This window comes from Jaculus jaculus, unplaced genomic scaffold, assembly GCF_020740685.1.
Source record: "Jaculus jaculus isolate mJacJac1 unplaced genomic scaffold, mJacJac1.mat.Y.cur u25, whole genome shotgun sequence".
NCBI classification, from domain to species: Eukaryota; Metazoa; Chordata; class Mammalia; order Rodentia; family Dipodidae; genus Jaculus; species Jaculus jaculus.
Window position 1 is genome coordinate 4,353,297 of NW_025423515.1, and position 20,359 is coordinate 4,373,655.

At 39.8% G+C, this 20,359-nt stretch overlaps 2 pseudogenes; one reads left to right on the forward strand and one right to left on the reverse strand.

The window, feature by feature from the left end:
* Positions 1–4,159: 4,159 nt before the first annotated feature.
* Positions 4,160–11,874, reverse strand: LOC101594354 (annotated as a pseudogene).
* A 1-nt stretch (position 11,875) lies between these two features.
* On the forward strand, positions 11,876–12,434 carry LOC101596699 (annotated as a pseudogene).
* The last annotated feature ends 7,925 nt before the right edge of the window (positions 12,435–20,359 follow it).

Below are 20,359 nucleotides of genomic sequence, written 5' to 3' on the forward strand. Positions count from 1 at the left end.
CTGGGTTGTTTATCTCCTCAGATCCTGCTCCCATCTAAAAAGAGAAGCAGCAAGAGTGAAGACAGCATTGGTTAAATGGTATAACCATTATTAATTTAGAAAGAATTTAAAGGGTGTAGACCCACTTACATACCAAGATTAGTGGGAGCTTGACATTGGGAAGCAAAATTGTTATCTGGATATGATTCTGACATATTTTCCTGTTCCAGATATGGTTTCCTTTCCATTGAGTGGATTTGTCAGCCAATGAAAGTGCAGTTGTTTACCCATCATGGCTGTGTGCCACTGTTGAACTTGTGTGAGCATCACATCAGGTTGTTTGCTACTGAGTCATTTAACTTTTAGTTGCTTGGACAGATGTTGGCCACTTTCCTCCAGTAGGTCATGTAGCACCTTCTAGCACTAGATGGGCTAATTCCAAATAGGTCTCTCCATGGTCTGTGCCAACAGCATTTAGTGTCTTCTGCAGTAGGGTCTTACCATTAACCTCTGGTGTGTAATCAAGTACTCTGTCAGAAGTCTGTCTTGTTTGTTTTGGGATATCTAGTAGATCTTTCTGATCAACAGCTCATTGTGGATGTAAACCACATCCTGTTACAGGGAATTACAGACCAGCAACTAGGGAAGAGAAAAAAGAAAAAGAGAAGAAAGAAAAACAGGAGAAATTTAAGGTTAGGGTTCATCTTACCCTCTCCAGAGCCCTTCAATTCAATTGTTCCCGCTAAGGTCCACTTGAGGGTTGCACTTAAAAAAAAATAGACACATAGATAGATAGATAGATAGATAGATAGATAGATAGATAGGAAGATAGATAGATAGATAGATAGATAGATAAATATAGATATATATGAGAGAGAGAGAGAAAGACAGAAAGAAAGACAGAAAGACAGAAGAAAAAGAAAGAAAGAAAGAAAGAAAGAAAGAAAGAAAGAAAGAAAGAAAGAAAGAAAGAAAGGGCATCTGGCTTACATGGATCCTGGGGAATTGAAGTGGGATCCTTTGGCTTTGCAGGCAAATGGTTTAACCACTAATCCATCTCTATCCCAAGGGTTCCACTTTTTAGTCTGACTTCCAGGATGTAGGATTCTGTGTTTCCAGTTCAATTTGTGTGCAGTTTTGTGTCCATCCCCCACATCCTTCCGCTTGCCCTGCACCCTGCCCTCCCTATTGTCCAAGCCTCGAGATGCCATTCAGGTGTGTTAGCAACATGGGATGATCCAGATTAGGAGCTGCAAATGAATGAGACCATATAATGGTTGTCTTTCTGTGATGGTGTGAGTTCAGTAAGAATGATCTCTTCAAGTGTGACCATTTAAAAAAAAATTTTGTGTCATTTTTTTCTTATTGCTGAGTAGAATTCTTTTGTATAGATATACCACATCTTGGTTATCTATTCATCCAATGATGGACAACTGGGATGATTTCAGTTCTTAGCTATTATGAATTGAACAGGTATAAACCTAGTTGTGTAAATGTCTCTGAACTGAAGTTTGGAGCTTTTAGTGTAAATGCCCATTGAAGGGAATAACAGGGTCTGTTAGTAACTCTATATTCATTCTTTCCAGAGGTCCATATTGATTTTCATAGCAGTTGTACCAACTTACATTCCTACCAACAGTGAATGAGTGTTCCTATATCTCCACATACTCACCAACATTTCTTTTCATTTAATTTTCTTAATGTTTGCTATCCTTACTGGGATAAGGTAGAATCTCAGTTTGAATTTTCATTTCCCTAATGGTTAGGGATGTTGAACATTTTCTCATGTGTCTGTTAGCCATTTGTAATTCTTCTCCTGAGAACTCCCAATTCAATTCTCTGCCCCACTTTTGAAGTGGGTTGCTTTTTTTTTATTATTGTTGTTTAGTTTTTTGAGTTCTTTGTAGATTCTAGATATTAGGCTTCTATCAGTGGACTAGCTCCCAATGTTTTCCTTCCATTCAGTGGGTAATCTATTGGCTGTCCTTATGGTATGTCTGTCTGTGCAAAAGCTTTATAAATTCATGAGATCCCATTGGTTGAGTGCATTTAAAAAATATTATTTGTTTAGTTATTTTTGGATTTTGAGGTAGTGTCTCACTCTAGCTTAGTCTGACCTGGATTTCAATCTAGTCTCAGTGTGGCCTTGAACTTACAGGGATCTTCCTACCTCTGCCTTTCCATTTCTGGGACTAAATATTTGTACTACCCCCACCTGATGAGTGCTTGTTTAATTTCCTGGGTTATTTGGGTTGTGATCTGGAAGATTTTTCCAGTCCTATATTGTGGAGCATGCCTCCTGTTTTTTCATCCAGTAGTTGAAGTATTTCAGGTCTTATATTGGGGTCTTTAATTCATTTGTACTTGAGTTTTGTGTATTATGAAATGAGTGGTTCTAATTTCATTTTTCTACACATGATCATCCAATTTGTACAACACTATTTGTTGAAGATACTGTCTTTTGTGCAGTCTACATTATTGGCACTTTTTTCAAAGATCAAGCAGCTATAGTTACTTGACCTAAGTTCTGGGTCTTCTGTCTCATTGGTGTATGTTTCAGTTTTTATTCTAGTACCATGTTGTTTTTGTCAGTATGTATTTATAATATAGCTTTAGATCAGGTATGGTGATACCTCCAGAGGTGGTGTTTTGGCTATCCGAGGCCTTCTGCCATTCCATAAGAATTTTGAGGTCATTTTTTCAATCTCTGCAAAGAATGATGCTGTTTTTATTTTAATTTTTTTACATTTTTTTAAATCAAAGTATTTTATTTCAAGAGTTAATACTTTGTCTTCAAAAAGTAGAAACATGGTTATTTGTGTGAGTGTGAATCATTAATTTTACAATAAAAAGTCAGTTACAAAATTCAGCTAATAAAGGTTCATAATGTCTGTGTTTAATTGAAATCCATTGCAAACTTACTCTTCATGCCTTTTGGAACATTAATATTTTTTTAATTCTTTGTTTATTTTTTATTTATTTGATAGCAGCAGACAGAGAAGGAGGGAGGGAGGGAGGGAGAGAGAGAGAGAGAGAGAAAGAGAAGACGGAATGGGCATACCAAGGCCCATAGTCACTGTAAACAAACTCCAGACACATGTGCCTCTTGAGCATCTGGCTTACGTGGGTCCTGTGAAATCAAACCTGATTCCTTTGGCTAACTTAACATCATATGCCATATTTTGGTCTCTTCAATTTATTCATCAAGAACCAGCACATGATAGCTGCTCTACGGTGTGCACACCCACAGATCAGGAATGGGGCTGACCTGGTACACACCATGTCCTTCCCCTTATCCACACCTAGACATGCATTTTCAAATGCTGAGAGGTACAAAAGTCAAGCATCTGGGTCATCTGTACTACAGGACCTTTTTATAGATTTAGACATGGGTACTCACATTTGTCCCTTCTGATTTCCAGTAGAATACAATGCTAGACCTAAGAATAATAATCAGGTAACACTATTTTAAACACAGTTTGAAGTGGTCGAGAACTACAGGCTTTTGCAACATTAAAAGTCATTGCTTGTTGCTAACCTAATTTCTTCTGGTCCTTTCAGACTGTAGATTCATTGATTTGCAATGCCTATTTATTCCTTTAATATGAGCTAACAATTTCAAATGATGAAATAGTCAAACCCACAGGAAGATTGAATAAACTAATGTGGAGCTTGGAATGCAAAGCTTAAAAACTCTCAAAGTGGCTGGGCAAGATGGCCCACCTCATTCATCCCTGCACTTGGAGGACAGAGGTAGGAGGATCACTGGAGTTCAAGCCCACCTGAGACTATGTAGTGAATTCCAGGACAGCCTGGGCTAGAGCAAGACCCTAACTTGAGAAACAAACATTTTATTTGGGGACTGGTGAGATTAATTAGTGGTTAAGGCACTTACCTGCAAAGCCTGACAACCAGATTTCAGTTCCCCACTACCATGTAAAGCCAGATCCACAAAGTGGTGCATGTGTCTGCAGTTTGCAGCAGATAGAGGTGTTGATGTGCCCATTCTCATTAATTCTTTCTCTGCCTTTCCCTCCCCTCCCCATTCTTCTCTTCTTCTTCTCCTTTTCCTTCTTTTCTCTCTCTCTCTGTCTTCTTTCTTTCTATTGGATGTGATAGAAGCCATCCCGAGACTACATAGAAAATTTCAGGTTATCCTGGGCTAAAGTGAGACAGTTGTTTAATTGTAAATAACTGGCTCATTTTCTTCCTGCACAGTTGTCAGTATATCCAGGTCATGGAATATTTTCTGCGTATAGTCCAAATATTTATATCCAGAAGCACTTTCTACTATAGCTGCCAAAAGTTGAATGTAAAAACTGACTACCGGGTTTAAGGAACAAAGGATTTTTGGTTTTTGTTTTTGTTTTTTGAGGTAGGGTCTCACTCTAGCTCAGGCTGACCTGGAATTCACTATGTAGTCTCAGGGTGGCTTCGAACTCACAACAATCCTCCTACCTCTGCCTCCTGAGTGCTGGAATTTAAGGCATGCACCACCACACCTGGCTAAAGTATCATTTTTAAATAATCTTAGTGACCCAATTGAATTTTCAGACTTTCAAATATAATTCACCTTTTTCAAAATCATTTTTTTCTTGCTGGATTTTGAATTTTGATATTTGACTTCACTATCCTGTTTAGTTTTATCTTTAGGGAAGTCATTCTTGTCATTACTTTTCCCTCCTTTCTCATTTAGTTTCTGTGGTGGTTTGAATTGATGGCCCCCAATATATTCAATTGTTTCTAGTTTGCATCTGCAGCTACCTGGCTGGATGCAGTGTCACTGGGTGGATCCTAAGATGTGGTGGTGGGTTTCAGGTTTCAGTGTAAGGAGATGAAAAGTTTGCCTAGCAGGAGTTCCTGAAGTGTGCTGCGCGGGTTTTGGCTTTAGGCTTGTGCTTCTCTCTCTTTGCTTGGACCTGTGAAGGTAGGCCAGATCCTTTGGCCATTATGGAACTTCCCCTGGATGTGTATGCTTCAATAAATATCCCTTCCTCCCTAACTGTGCATTGTCTGGAAGTTCATCTCAGTGAATCTGAAGCTGTCTGCTACAGTTAATTTTCTTGATCTGATGCCTTTGTCCCATTCCTCATCTTCATACTTTATAAGCTTTTTCTTCCTTCACTTTATTCATGTCCTTTTCATAGTGACATATTCTACATAAGTGGGAAATGAGTAATCTTGTTGAGACAGCAACCTTTCCAACTTTGGACTTTTTCTGGAAATTCAGGAACATACTGTTGCACTGGCACATTAAGACCTAGTTTCCCATCTTCCAACAGTCTGGCAGGAGTAACCATGGTGATGCTTCTGCTGATGCTGGCAATCCTTATAACTGTTTCTGGTGTACATGGTACCTAGTTCTCTACATCTGCCACTTAACCTTCTGACTAGACTTCCTTTTCCATCTACAGAAATGCCAACAACTGTGTCAGCTGTACCAACCTCATCCTTCGTCCTGTGCAGCAGGTCCTGGCCATTCTTGAAAGCTCTGATGAAGTACCTGGCCAGTGGCAGCTCCTGGCCACGAAGGGTCCCTGGGCATGGTATGGGGCTGGGGGGTGGTCTTAGAGTCTGGGGTTACTGCAGAAGGCTGAGTGGGAACAGCTCCCCTCCACCCCCCAGCCAGCTTCACCCCAAGTGCAAGCCTCAGCCCCAGGCACCACACCCAGCCATGGCCAAGCAGTGGCACTCCAGCTTGCTGATGGGCCCAGTGCCATCCCCAGTCCTGGTACAGGCCCCGGGGGTCGTAGCCCCCAGAGATGTCACACCTGACAGCAGCTGGATGGTATCACTGGGAAGAGTGACTGCCTCTACCTTCCTCAGGGATTTGGAAAGACGATGCTCATATTTTTATTGGTACTGCCTTAAATTTGTATTTTGCTTCTGGAAGGATTCCCACTTTTACAATATTAATTCTACCTATCCAGGAGCATGGGAGGTCTTTCCATCTTCTCAAGTGCTCCTTGATTTATTTCTTGAGGTTGTGTTTTTGTTGTTTGTTTGTTTTCACTATACAGCTCTTTTATATCCTTGGTTAGTGTTATTGCAAGTTATTTAATATTTTTTCTTGCTTTTGAAAATGGGGAAGCCTTACTGATTTCTTTCTCTGTGTATTTGTCCTTAGCATATAGAAAAGCTACTCATATTTTGTGCATTGATTTTATACCCTGCCACTTTTCTGAAGGAATTTTTCACCTTTAGAAGTTTTGAGATGGAGACTTTGGAGTCAATTATGTATAAGATCATGTCATCTGCAAATAGGGCTGTCTTGACTGCTTCCCTGCCAATTTGAATCCCTTATATTTCTTTCTCCTGTCTTATCTCTTGTCCTAGTAATTCTAATGCGATGTTGAATAGCAGTGGTGAGAGCAGGTACCCCCTCTTGTTCCCAGTCTCAGTGGGGACTCCTTCTGATTTTCCACTGTTAAGTATTGTTTGGACTTTAGGAGCTGCATATATAACCTTTATTGTGTTGAGATATAAAACCTACTTTTTCCCTTGTTTTGATCTTGAAGTGGTGTTGTGTTTTGTCAAAGTCCTTCTTTGCATCAGTTGAGATGATCATGTGGTTCTTATTGTTTAGTTTATTTATGTGGTGTATTACATTGACTGATTTCCATATGTTAAACCATCCCTGCATCCCCTGGGATGAAGCCTGCATAATCAATATGGATAATTCTTTTGATATGTTGTTGAATTTGACTCGCTAGGATTTTGTTGAGGATCTTTGCATCTAAGTTCATTAGGGATATAGGCCTAGAGTTTTCTTTTCTTCTTGCAAGATGCTAGCTTCATAAAAGGAGTTGGGGGGATTCTCTGTTCTGATTACATAGAACAGTTGAGAAAATTTGGTTTCAGTTCTTCATGAAGGTTTGATACAATTCAGCTCAGAAGCCATCCAGAACTGGACTTTCATTTTGGGGGAGGTTTTGATTACGTTTCAATCTCCATGGATGTGATAGTTTTGTTTAAAAGATTAATCTGCTGTGAGGTTAGTTTTAGTAAGTGGTAAGGCTCTAGGAATTCTTCCATTTCTTCCCAATTATTGAATTTTGTGTAATAGAGGTTTTGGATGATTCTTCCAATGTTATTTTTCCCTCAATTTTTATTAACATTTTCTGTGATTATAAAAAATATCCCATGGTAATAGCCTCCCCCCCCCTACTTTCCCCTTTGAAATTCTATTCTCCATCATATCCCTTCCCCATCTCAATCAGTCTCTCTTTTATTTTTATGTCATGATGTTTTCCTCCTCTTATGATGGTCTTGTGTAGGTAGTGTCAGGCATGGTGAAGTCATGCATATGCAGGCCATTTTGGGTCTAGAGGAGCATGTTGTAAGGAGTACTACCCTTCCTTTGGCTCTTACATTCTTTCCACCACCTCTTCCGATTAGACCCAGAGCTTTGGAAGGTTTTTTTTTTTTTTTCTCTCAATTTTTATCAACATTTTCCATGATTATAAAAAAAAAATCCCATGGTAATACCCTCCAACCCTCCACTTCCTCCTTGAAATTCAATAATTCTTCTTACATATATACAATACATACTATTAAGTATCCTCCTCCCTTCCTTCCTCTTCCCTTTTAACTTGCTGGCCTCTGCTACTGAGTTTTTTCCTTCTCACACAGAAGCCCAGTCATAGCTAGGATCCACATTACAGGGAGAACATGTGGCACTTGACTTTCTGGGCCTCGGTTACCTCACTTAGTATAATCCTTTCCAGATCCATCTATTTTCCTGCAAATTTCTTAACTTCATTTTTCTTTACCACTGAGTAGAACTCCATTGTATAAATGTGCCATCTCTTCATTATCCACTCATCAGTTGAGGGACATCTAGGCTGGTTCCATTTCCCAGCAATAAACATGGTTGAGCACATACTTCTAAGGAAGTGAGATGAGTCCTTAGGATATATGCCTAGAAGTGCTATAGATGAGTCATATGGTAAATCAATATTGAGCTGTCCTAGGAACCTCTACACTGATTTCCACAATGGCTGGACCAGATTGCATTCCCACCAACAGTGTAGAAGGGTTCCTCTTTTTTGACATCCCACCAGCATTTTTGATCATTTGTTTTCATGATGGTAGCCAATCTGACAGGAGTGAGATGGAATCTCAATGTAGTTTTAATCTTCATTTCCCTGATGACTAGTGACGTAGAACATTTTTTTAGATACTTATATGACATTCGTGTTTCTTCCTTTAAGAATGCTCTATTTAGCTCCATAGCCCATTTTTTGATTGGCTTGTTTGATTCCTTATTGTTTAACTTTTTGAGTTCTTTGTACATCCTATATATTAATCCTCTATCTGATCTTTAGGTGGCAAAGATTCTGTAGGTTGCCTCTTTCCTCCTACCAATTGTGGGCCACAAGAGGGCCTACACATAATAAATTCTCTCTAAAATAATGAGTATCACATTTATGTAGTGCGGACATCACTTTGCAATGGAGAATTTGCTTCTGTTTTTCAAGTGGCAATAGATCTTGAGGAGAGAATCAGCCAAATGCACCTCAACAGGGCCCCAGCTGAAACCAAGAGTAATTGGGGAAATGAGCAAGAATGCTACTTTCTTCATGAACCTGGTAACAGAACAAGAATGATGGAGATAGACACAGAGAAAACTCAACTCATACCAAAACCAGATATCCAGACACACAGGGGCTCCGAAGACATCATCACCAAAGTAGACCGAAAAAGAAACCCAACATGGCTCAAGGAAATTTGCAGATTGTTAGAGCCACAAGTTGGTTCATTATGCACAGAGACCTTGACTCTTACCCATAACTGATGGCTAGCCCCACAATGCATGACCCACATTTCCCAATAAGGAGGCTACCTGCAGGGGGGGGGGTGGATAGGGAGGAGTATAACGATGATAGCAACATAACTGTTTACACACTGTATATAACTAATAAAAACAAAACAAAAAGCTTGCTTCAATTTGGCCATGATTTGTGATTGGTGGTCTGTATTCTTGCAAATTTTGGATTAACAATCTCTTAACATCCTACCTCACAGGTTTGATTACATTCAACTGCAATGACTCTCCTGTTAATATCCAACATTCAACTAAATAGACTTCATTACTGGTTTGGTTGAGAACCATTTGCTTTCTGAACCCCTGTCAAAATTTTTGATTGCGTAGAACTAAAAGCATCTTTAGCCTTCACATACAGGGGGCATTCTTGTTGTGTGATTTGCATGAGATTTACTATGAATAGGAATGAGGGGAAAGTAGTCAGTGATATCCCCAAGATTATGTTGTATTTAATTATATTTTAATGTCTTAAATATAAAATTAAAAGGGGCTGGAAGGATGGCTGAGCAGTTAAGGTATTTGCCTGCAAAGCCAAAGGACCCTGATTCTATTCCCAGGACCCATGTTAGCCAGCTGCACAAATGGGCATGAACATCTGCAGTTCTTTTACAGAAGGAGGGAGGAAGAGAGAGAGAGAGGGAGGGAGAGAGAGTGAGGGAGAGAATGGGAGCGCCAGGGCCTCCAGCCACTGCAAACAAAGACACCTTATATCATTGACATGTAAAATGGACTGGCATGGCTGGAAGCTGGAAGAGTCACTCCACAGACAGTCAGCATGTCTAGTGCCAGAAGGTGCTACATGGGCGACTGGGGGAAAATGACCAATACCTGTCCAAGAAACTCATGGTCTAACCTACTTAGCAGCAAATAACCTGTCGTGATGCTCACACAAGTGCAATAGTGGCGCACAATCATGGTGGGAAACCAACTGCTCTTTCTTCAGCTAACTGACCCCTCAGTGGAATGGTACCCATAGCTGGAACTGGGAAACAAGTCAGAAACATATCCATACATAAGCCCACTCTGCATTTATAAGCTACCACCAATTGTGGGCTACAAGAGGGCCTACACCTATTAAATTGTCAATAAAAAAGTAAGGGTTATCTCATTGGTCTGGTGCTAACTTGCTCTCCATTGGAGAATCTGCTTCTCTTTTTCAGACAGATGTAAATCCTAAGTAGAGAGCCACCACATCATACCTCAAAAGTTCCCCAGATGAAACTAAGAACAGTTGGTGAAACCAGCAAGGGTGTTGTTTTCTTGGTGAACTGCGTACCAGCACAAGTGTGAAAGAGATCGACACAGAGAAAAATAACTACTACCAAATAAGAGATCCAGAGGCCCCCAATACCTCATCACTGAAGCAGACCAAAAATGAACCCAACATGGCTCAGGGAAATTTCATGGAATAGGGGGCAGAAAGAATGTCAGAGCCACATGTTGGGTCATAATATATAGAGACATTTATCCTACCCGAAGCTGTGGTTTAACTCCAGAAGGCATGATCCATATACCTCAATAAGGAGGGGCCAGGGTGAGGGGTAGGACATGGAGGAGCCTAATAATGGAACCAAATTTATTGTGTTTGGTGAGTAAAAACTAATTAATAAAAATAAATAAATAAATTGATAAAAAAATAAAGCCATAATGAAATAAATACATAAAATTTAAAAATCAGCAAAAAAATAAAATAAAATTATTCATGTCACCAAAAAATACCAAGAACTCAGATTCTAGCAATTGAATACTGAAGAATTTTTATGTATTTTCCATATTAGGTAAAATATTATTCAGCCATAAAAATGAATAAAGTGCTGATATATGCTACAAAAAGAATTAATATACTTTGAAAGTATTGTATTTCGTGAAAGACCAACAAAGCATAAATTATGATTGTGTTTATGTGAAGTGACCACAAGAGGCAAATCTGTGTGTACCAGAGTGGACAAGTGGTTGCCAGGAGGCAAGCTGGGCAGATGAATTGAGTGGGTTGCCATCATCGCGAGAAAAGCTTATGAAAGGAAGCACTGGGAGGTACATTTTGACAGATTAAAGAGCTTGTAGAATATCTGGGTCAAGAGACCCAGTCCAGTGTGTGGCTGAGTACTTCTGTCTCTAGTACAATAGAGCCTCTAAAGCTGTAGATATGATTTTATCACCGTAACTATATAATTCTAATTTTATGTCTCTAACCTATAGTTTTATAATATATTCATAATTTAATAATTGAAACACCAGAGTTCTTCCACTCACCAAATGAGTTCATCCATTTGAGACAAGCTATATGAGCTTTAAACACATTAAGATTCACTAAATGCAAACAATGTCAGGGAACTGAAAGAAAATGAAGACTGGCATTGAGAATCCAGGGGGGAAAATGAATGAACCAAGGTTCTCCAAATCCACTGCTTAGTTTCCTATTTTTCAACACACATTCTATAAGAAATCTATATGCTGGTGCCTACAGGTGGACACCAGCCAATTTAAAAGTACTTTCTTGTCCCAAGCATCAAGCTATTGGCACAGGATCTTTGCAATCTCCTGGACATACAGACAAGTGCTGGAAACTGGGAGTCTCCAATACACTGTACAACAGTCTGTTGTGCAAGCAGTGTCTGTAACAAAGCAATTTTACACAGTGGCCTCAGGTTGGGTCTAGGTGTACTCTACCACTAGTTAGTGAAAAGTCCTTTTATGGTGTATGCACAGGGTGAACAGCCTTGGGTATCCTTGCAGGGAATGAGGTAGGAGAACTGTTTGACGTTCTACTTAAATGTTGGATACTCTTGTAAATTATTGGGTATTCTTATGGCAGGTGAATGAATGATAAATTATCACAGGAAGAAATTCAACACAGCATTTTTATCACCTAAATATATGGAAGAGAATAAATTTCTTCCACTAGATGCAGATGGCAAGAAAAACTTGAACAAAACACATTCCAGAACAAGTGACAGTCATGTAAGTAAGTCCTTAAAATGTAAGAAAATGTACCTTTTAGAAGAATCTAATGCTTTGTAGTATAAAGACAGATAACTTGCCATACATGGCTGAGAAATAGTCACCATCATGGGAGTAGACATCCATCACAACAAGAACTGGAATGTTCTCTGTAAGAAGCTCAAGAGCCAGGACATCTACCTGCAGTTGCTGGTCAAGTTCTACAGGTTTCTGTCCAGACAAACCAACTCCACCTTCAACCAAGTTGTGCTCAAAACATTTGAGCAGCACAAACAGCCTCCCTTGTCCCTCTCCCGGATGATTCGGAACATGAAGCTTTTGGGCCAGGAGAACAGATTAGCGGTGGTCATAGGGATGGTCACGGATAACGTGTGTGTTCTAGAGGTGCTCAATCTGAAGGTGTGTGCACTGTCAGCTGCCAGGCCTGCAGCTGCCTCCTCAAGCCTGGTGGCAAGATCCTCACCTTTGACTAGCTGGCCCTGGAGTTCTCCAAGGGCGAAAGCAATGTGCTGCTGTCTGGTCCTCAAAGGCGGGGAGTGTAAAGCAATTTGGCAAGGCCCCAGGAACCCCTCACAGCCCCACCAAACCCTACGTCCACTCCAAGGGCTGGAAGTTCAGGCATGCTAGAGGTCAGCGTGCAAGCTGTGGCTACAAAAACTACCCCTGATCTTGTCATGTTAAAAAGATTTTGGATGCTAACAAAAAATAAAAGACAGATAACTCATCTAAAAGACTATTACTGAGCTAATTATGATAGGTTAAAGGCAAGCTAGAAGAAATCTATGAAGCAAACATGCAGTTTAAGTGCAAAGAGTCCAACAATGATTTCTTCCTACAAAAGAAAGCTGCAGTAGACACACCTGGGTTTGATAACAATAACCCTTGGCCATACCTTCACCAGACAAACAGGAACCCACCAGTAGTCATTAAATGAGGGAGAAATCTAGGATTATGCTGTTTTGTCCACTCCTGGAGATGATGCAGACAACCACCTAAACCACCACCACCATGAACATTACTATCATATTCTCCACCATCACCACTACCACCATTACTATCATCACCAAAACCACCATTACCATCACCATGACCGCTACAATCATCACCACCACCACCTCAACCTTCACCAAAATTATGATTACCAACCCCACCACCACCATCACCACAATGACCATTATGATCATCACCACCACCACCATTATGATCACTAACACCACCATCACCACCATGACAATTACTGTCATCACCTGCACCACCACCACAACCTCCATTATCACCACTATGACCATTACTATTACCTCCACCCTCACCACTGCCACAATTACTACCATCACCAACACCACCATGACCATTACTACCATCAACTCCAATTACTGCCACCATCACTACCATGACAATTGTTATTACCTCTACCACCACCACTAGAATATGTGTGTGTGTGTGTGTGTGTGTGTGTGTGTGTGTGTGTATGTATATATTCTACAATATGCTTATTTCTTCAGTCACCTATATATTGATATATACATCGATTTTTTCAACTATTTTTGTGCTGTGAATAGTGTCCTTCTGAAGCTGTGCCTGTTTCCAGTTCTTTTGGATACATACCTATTAGTGAAGCTGCTGAGTCATATGGTAATTTAGTCACATTTGCAATTTTATGAGAAACCACCAAAGGAAATGTCCTGCGCCTGCTGAATGAATCATTTTATATTCTCACGAGTTTTTGGTGGTTTTTTTGTTCGTTTTTTTTTTTTTTAATGCCAATGCTCTTTTATTTTGAATCAAATAATTTTAAGCTGCAAAATATCTATAGTTGACAGAATAAGACGTCCAGCTTGAAAGAAGAATATCCAACGTATCTGTAGAAACAGTCCCTCGAGGTGATTGAACACACGTGTGCTATTCCAAACACCAACGCCTCTTTCGTCCTTATAAATACACAGTTCAAGTGTTTTCTTTACATTTTGCTTGTAAACAACAGGAGTCACAATGGACAAGGAGGTCATCCAAATGCTACTGAGGGTCATTTTAAACACCAGGTAAAACACTGTAGTAAAGACATAGAAATCAAGGTTCACTTTGGTCTCTAGTATGGGTAAGAGTTGTTAATACCGAATAAGTAACACACACGAATTAGAGCCAGCTTGGTGGGAGGTGCCAGTGGTTGGTGGATGAAGTGAGTTAAGAGGTAGTCAACGTTTTCCAGCTGTCACTCTCACAAGGGTTAAGTCATGGGTGTACTAAATATCACAGTGCTTGCTCACAGCATAGTGCCAAACAGCACAGTACTCTTTTTGCAGCACAGTACCAAATACCACAGTACTTGCCTACAGTACAGTACTTTGACTCTGAAACTGAGCTCCAAACACAAGATGTGACAATGAATCACAGGTCAGTCTCTCTCTCTAACTGAACAATTGGACACAGATCACACAAGCACATCTTAAAGAGGCTGTTAACAGTTATGTGAGACAGAACTTGATGCTTTCAGCAAGTTCTTCAGCAAATAAATCTCATTAAGACATCTAGAAAATGAAATCAGTACAGATGCACTCAGACATACTTCCTGAATCTTATAACCAAGGAGGAAAGTACATATATATTTTATGATATACATTTCTTAAAGAAGACAGATAGATTACTTTAAATTAACTTCAAGACTTAATGAGATTTCCCATGTCCTGTATGGTTCATCTTACAGTGAATGTCACAAAGTCTGTTAACACTTACGGACTTGTATTCACAAACTAGGAACAACCAGCAGTGACTCAGGACTGCACTGGTGCAACATAAAACTGGGCCAGAATACAGAAAGAAATTGGTAATAAAAACACCCCATATAAGTAGGCGGACCGATGCCGGTGACATGACATTTCTTGATCTTTTTCTTTACATTGCACACAAACTTCCAAGTTATAAGCAGGTAAAAAAAAAAATCTTTTAATTGTAAAAGTACATCCAAAGACCAGAAAGGTGAGTATAAAACCGCTTCCACTATAATCCGCCAGGTAGCACAGGAGTAGCTCCTAGGGCTGAGACTGGCAGCGCGTCTCCTTTAGGAGTTACTCTGTGTTGACATGAGGGTGAGGTCATGAGATGGCTGCGTTCACAGACCTGCTGCCTCACATTAGTAACCCCGCACATTGGTCCTTCACGCATCCTTTTCCCTCCGGAGCTAGTTAGGGCACTGCACTCCTTGGCAAACCAGCTCCAGTCAGTCAGGGCTGTGGGCTCTACTGCTGCACTGTGCTTTGGCTTTAGGGCAGCAAAGACGCAGATGGGAAGGAGAATGGAACCTTTTATACTTAATGCCTAGCAAAGTACAAACACTAAGCCTCCCTTCTGTCACTCCTTCTTGTCCCCCCACTGCCCCACCCTCTGGGTAAAGCAGCCATTTCCAAGATGGCTGAGTTCTTTTGCTTAGGAAGAAGAATGACTGTAACTCCTGAAGCCAACTACATGATAACCTTAAGGAAATGCCTGGAGACCTTGCTAACTAAACCGACATGCTCCGTTATGCACGGGTGTTTGTAGAAACATGCAGTTACCAGCAGTGGGAAAGTCTAGGAAGTTTATCCAAACAAGAGACCTGATCCCAGTGATCACCATGCATGCAACTTAACTATAAGCAAATTTTTTATTTTCATGCACTGGCCATCCCTCAATCTTCAACACTCATGGAGGTAGTAAAAAATAATCCATGGTACTTGATAAATATGCAAATGACTGGAAATATGCACACAAAGTCAATTATACTTAAATTTGTCATGCTTCTAGTCTAGTCTGATTCATTATGAGAGTTCTCTGATGCCTACTATGACATGACTTGGCAATGAAAGTTTTTCCACATTTAACACATTCATATGTCTTTTCACCTGTGTGAGTTTTCTTTCTTTTTAATCTCATTTTATTTTTCTCAATTTTTAAAAACATTTTCCATGATTATAAAAAAATCTCATGGTAATGCCCTCCCCCCCCCTTTTCCCTTTGAAATTCCATTCTCCATCATATCCCCTCCCTATCTCAATAAATCTCTTTTATTTTGAGGTTGTGATCTTTCCCTCCTCTTATGATGGTCTTGTGTAGGTAGTGTCAGGCACTATGAGGTCATGGATATTGAGGCCATTTGATGTCTGGAGGGAGCATGTTGTAAGGAGTCCTACCCTTCCTTTGCCTCTTACATTCTTTCTGCCACCTCATCTGCATTAGACCCTGAGGCTTTGAAGGTGTCATCAAGATGTTCCTCAGTACTCCAGTCACTTCTTTCCAGCACCATGGTACCTTCTGAGTCATCCCAAGGTCACTGTCATCTGCAAAGAGAAGACTCTACCCAAAGTGAGAGTACCGTTAATATAAGGGCAGTTTGATAGGCATAGTATATACACTTATCCAGACATCAGCAGATGTTACACCCCTAGGGCTCATGACTCTCCTGTTTTAAGTTTTCAGTATCAGGGGTGTATTCCCCACCCCCCATGGAGGGGGCCTCCAGTCCAATTGGAGGACAGTTGGTTTCCACCATTACAAACATGCCACTATTGCAGCCATTGGCTCATTTGGCTTCACTGGCCAGTTATAAGGCTTGCAGTGTCCACTGTTGAGTATCTTCACTGGTGGTATCTCTTTCTCCCATTGAACTGCATGTAGAATGACTTCTTCCAGTTTTCTGTCAGCTGATCTACATGGAGGAGGTTATCAGCTCAATTTCAGCAGGCCTTCTCAGTGGCCTTGCAGCCCATGTATGTGGAGTCTTCAGCAATAGGGTCTTACCATCTATTCCTGGTGGGAAATCAAGGGCCTTGGCAATGGCCTATAATGTTTTGGGGGCATCAGGGACCTCCCTGGCCAACATCTCACTGGAAGGTATCCCATCCTTGACACTGAAAATTTTCTGGCCACGATCTACGGTTCCTGAATATTCAATTGATTAGCATAGTATATACACTTATCCAGACATCAGCAGATGTTATTCCCCTGGGGCTCATGACTATCCCTGTTTTAAGTTGTTAGTATCAGGGATGTATTCCCTCCCATGGAGTGGGCCTACAATCAAATTATAGGGCAGTTGGTTTCCACCATGATAGATGTGCCACTATTGCACCCATTAGCTCATTTGGTCTGGCTGGCTAAATATATGGCTTGCAGTGTCCACTGTTGAGTATCTTCACTGGTGGTATCTCTTTCTCCCATTGAATTGCATTTAGAATGGCTTCTTCCAGCTTTCTGTCAACTGGTCTACATGGAGGTTATCATCTCAGTTCCCACAGGATTTCTCAGTAGCCTTGCAGCCCAAGTATGTGGAGTCTTCAGCAATAGGGTCTTACCATCTATTCCTGGTGGGATACCAAGGGCCTTGGCAATGGCCTATAATGTTTTGTAGGCATCAGGAACCTCCCTGGACAGCAACCCACTGCAAGGCATCTCATCCCTGGCACTGAAAATTTTCTAGCAATGATCTACAGCTCCTGAGTGTTCCATTGTCCAAAACCAGAGGATTCCATATGATTTATTTATATCCTCTTCGATTTTGATTAGCTCTCCCTCCACCTTTCCTTTAATCAATCTTCTCCCATAACCACTTCCACTTCCATTTACTTACATATCTTTTATCTGTATAGATTTTAACTTTTAGAGTATGAATATGTTTTTCCATTCTTTTTCTCATTTTAACAATGTGGTGTTAAGATACTAACATGTAATTGATATTAAGAATTATTTCATAGACATGTATGTTTCCTTCATATGTTGATTTCCATGCTTTCATTTTATCTGTGAATTTCCTTTGCCAGTGATACCTGTTCCTTGTTAAAAAAAAAAAAAAATATATATATATATATATATATATATATATATATATATATATATAGTTGTTTTTGATCTTATATCCATTTAGTTATCCTATGTCTTTTAGTAGGATTAATAAGTCTATCCATTTAAGTACATTGTTGAGGTGACTTTTGATTCATATAACATTTGAGGTTGCCTTTTTATATTTTATGCTTTTCTATTTTTAGGAGTTTGTTGGTTTATTCAAATGAACTGGATTAAATTTTATCAGCTTAACCAATGTTCATATATTTCTGTCAGGAAAGTTATTCTTTCTAAAGATTTCATGATGTGCATCTGCCCTCTCTATGCAAGCCTCCTTTATCTTCAGAAAGTCTTAGTTGATATCATGAATTGATTTATCATGGACTGGTCTTGAACTGTCTTTATTTCTCTACTAATATCAAATAATAATCTTGCTGTTACAGTAATATTAATTAGCATACATTTACTTCCTGTGATTGAAATGCAGTATTCCTTTTTTATGGATATTAAGGTTTCTACTGTGAAGTCTAAGTTTATTCTAATGTGTTTGCTTTTGTAGGAATTAATTTTCATTGCTGAGGAAAAAATGCCTAGTGATAAGAAGATTAAGGAAAGAAAGAGGTTATTTCAGACTTAGAGGTTTGAGGGGAAATTTCATCACTGTTGAGAAAAGTAACCGACAGATGGCATCAAAAAGTCCTAGCAGAGAAAGAGCAAGCAAGCTAACTCTCAAATTCAAATATACTAGACTAACAATTGTCAATGATCTAGTCAGTAGCACACCTCCATAGACAAAGCACTACCTTCCAGAGGATTGGTCAGCTGAAGACTAAGGAGAAAACTTAATCACCAACACTTTAAGCTATGGGAAAGATTTTGAATTCAGATCACCACAATCTGGCCCTGGGCACCATAGACAAATTTCTGTCACACAATGCCAAAAGCCCTCAGTTTAATCTTAGAAGTTGCCATAGTCTTTACCAATTTCATCACCATTCAATAGCCTGAAGTTACTTCTGAAACTCAACACCGACTTTAAACTCTCTGTAAAATAATAATTCAAGTTACCAACTGCAACACATAATGACGCAGGGTAAACATTCATGTTCTGAGTAGAAGATATAGCAAGGAAGAGCTGCAACAAAGGTAGATATGAAAAGATAGAAGCATTTATCAAATCCTGTGGCTCCATGGAAGATATCTGGAACCCAAGATCAAGTCTTAGTATATCCAAAATGCCAAATTTTGACCTCTGTATTGCTCCCTGCTTTACAGGTAGATCCACCTGGCCTGAGCAAGCAGATCTCCTTTGAAGTTATTTCACAGACCTATCATCTCCAAAATTCTGATATCTGATATGTTACCAGTGTAACTCTTAGTTTTCCTTACAACTCTCCAGAGTGATGTCACAGGGCCTTCATGTATGGACTGTGATGCCTCTTCACATTGCCACATGTTAGAAAGCCCTGAAATAATGTGGTTGCTCTTAATTACCCTATCTCTTTCATTACTTCTGCATTCAAAACCAGTATCAACTGGAGTTCACTATCAAATTTGTAAAACAAGAAGGGCTTTAAGCTTAACTTTGAGGAGTAAGATATTTCTTCACCATTTTTGCTCAGGTGTAACTTTTCATTTAAAAAAAATGCATCTTCCCTACATTAGCACTTTGATGGGTTGTGGTTCATGCTCACTGAAATTTTCAGTTGTCCCAATGCAGAACAGTTGGCCAATCTGTAATGGTTGTGATTGATTTAGGAATTGTCACTTACATGGCCTACATGAGCTCTATGCCTAAAACTTTAAATTTGTTTAAATTTCTTTTTGTGTGAGCTATCTTTTTTTTTTAGTAATTATTATTATTGTTGTTAACTACCTTTTCTATGGATACATAGTGTGTTAGTACCTTCTTTACCCTTCTCCACACTCCCATTCTGTTTCTGACAATCCTTAGTGGTGTTGCAGATATTCCTCATGGGGTTGTGGTTTATATACTGAGGGAGCAGAAGTTAGTTACTTTTGGGGGGAAGGGCTATGTGTCTGGGCATGATGTGTGGAACCTCTTAGTTTTATAGTCTTTTTGCCTCTTCATCCACAAAATTTGCTGAGGCATGGTGGGTGAGTTATGACTCTACTTCAGTGATGTGCTCTTAGGAACCTCTTCATTTCTGCTTTGGAAGGCATGAGAATATTCAGGGACTATTTCAACTCCCTGTGCTGAATATTAGGTACAACATTGAAGAAGCACTCTTGCTCATCTCCCCAATTCCTCTGTGGATTTGGCTGTGGCTTGACTGAGTCTAGTGAGAGCTTGGCACTTGATAACATAATCTTTGTCTTTATAAGATTCTGATCTGGTTCCCAATTCCAAATATGGGTTCCATAGTACTGAGCAGATCTCAGCCAATCAGAAAGTTTTTGTTTACACACTGAAGTTGAGTGCCACTATTGCACTGGAATATATAACATTCCAGGGTGTTTGCTTCTGAGTAGCTGAGACCTCTGTTTGCTCAGACCAATGTTGGCAAATTTACCCCTGTAACTCATGTAGCACTTTCCAGCACTAGACGGGCTAACTGATTTATTTGGGGATCACACAGTTCTCTCCTATCAACAGTTCAATGTTGCTACCAACCAATCTCTGGTACTGGGAGTTACAGGCCAGAGACAGAAAAAAAAAAAAAAAAAAAAAAAAGAAGTCCTTTTAAGCTTAGGCTTCAATCCACCCTCACCAGAGCACTAGTTTTTAGGTACTTCTTTTTGTTCCTTTTGAGGGCTGTA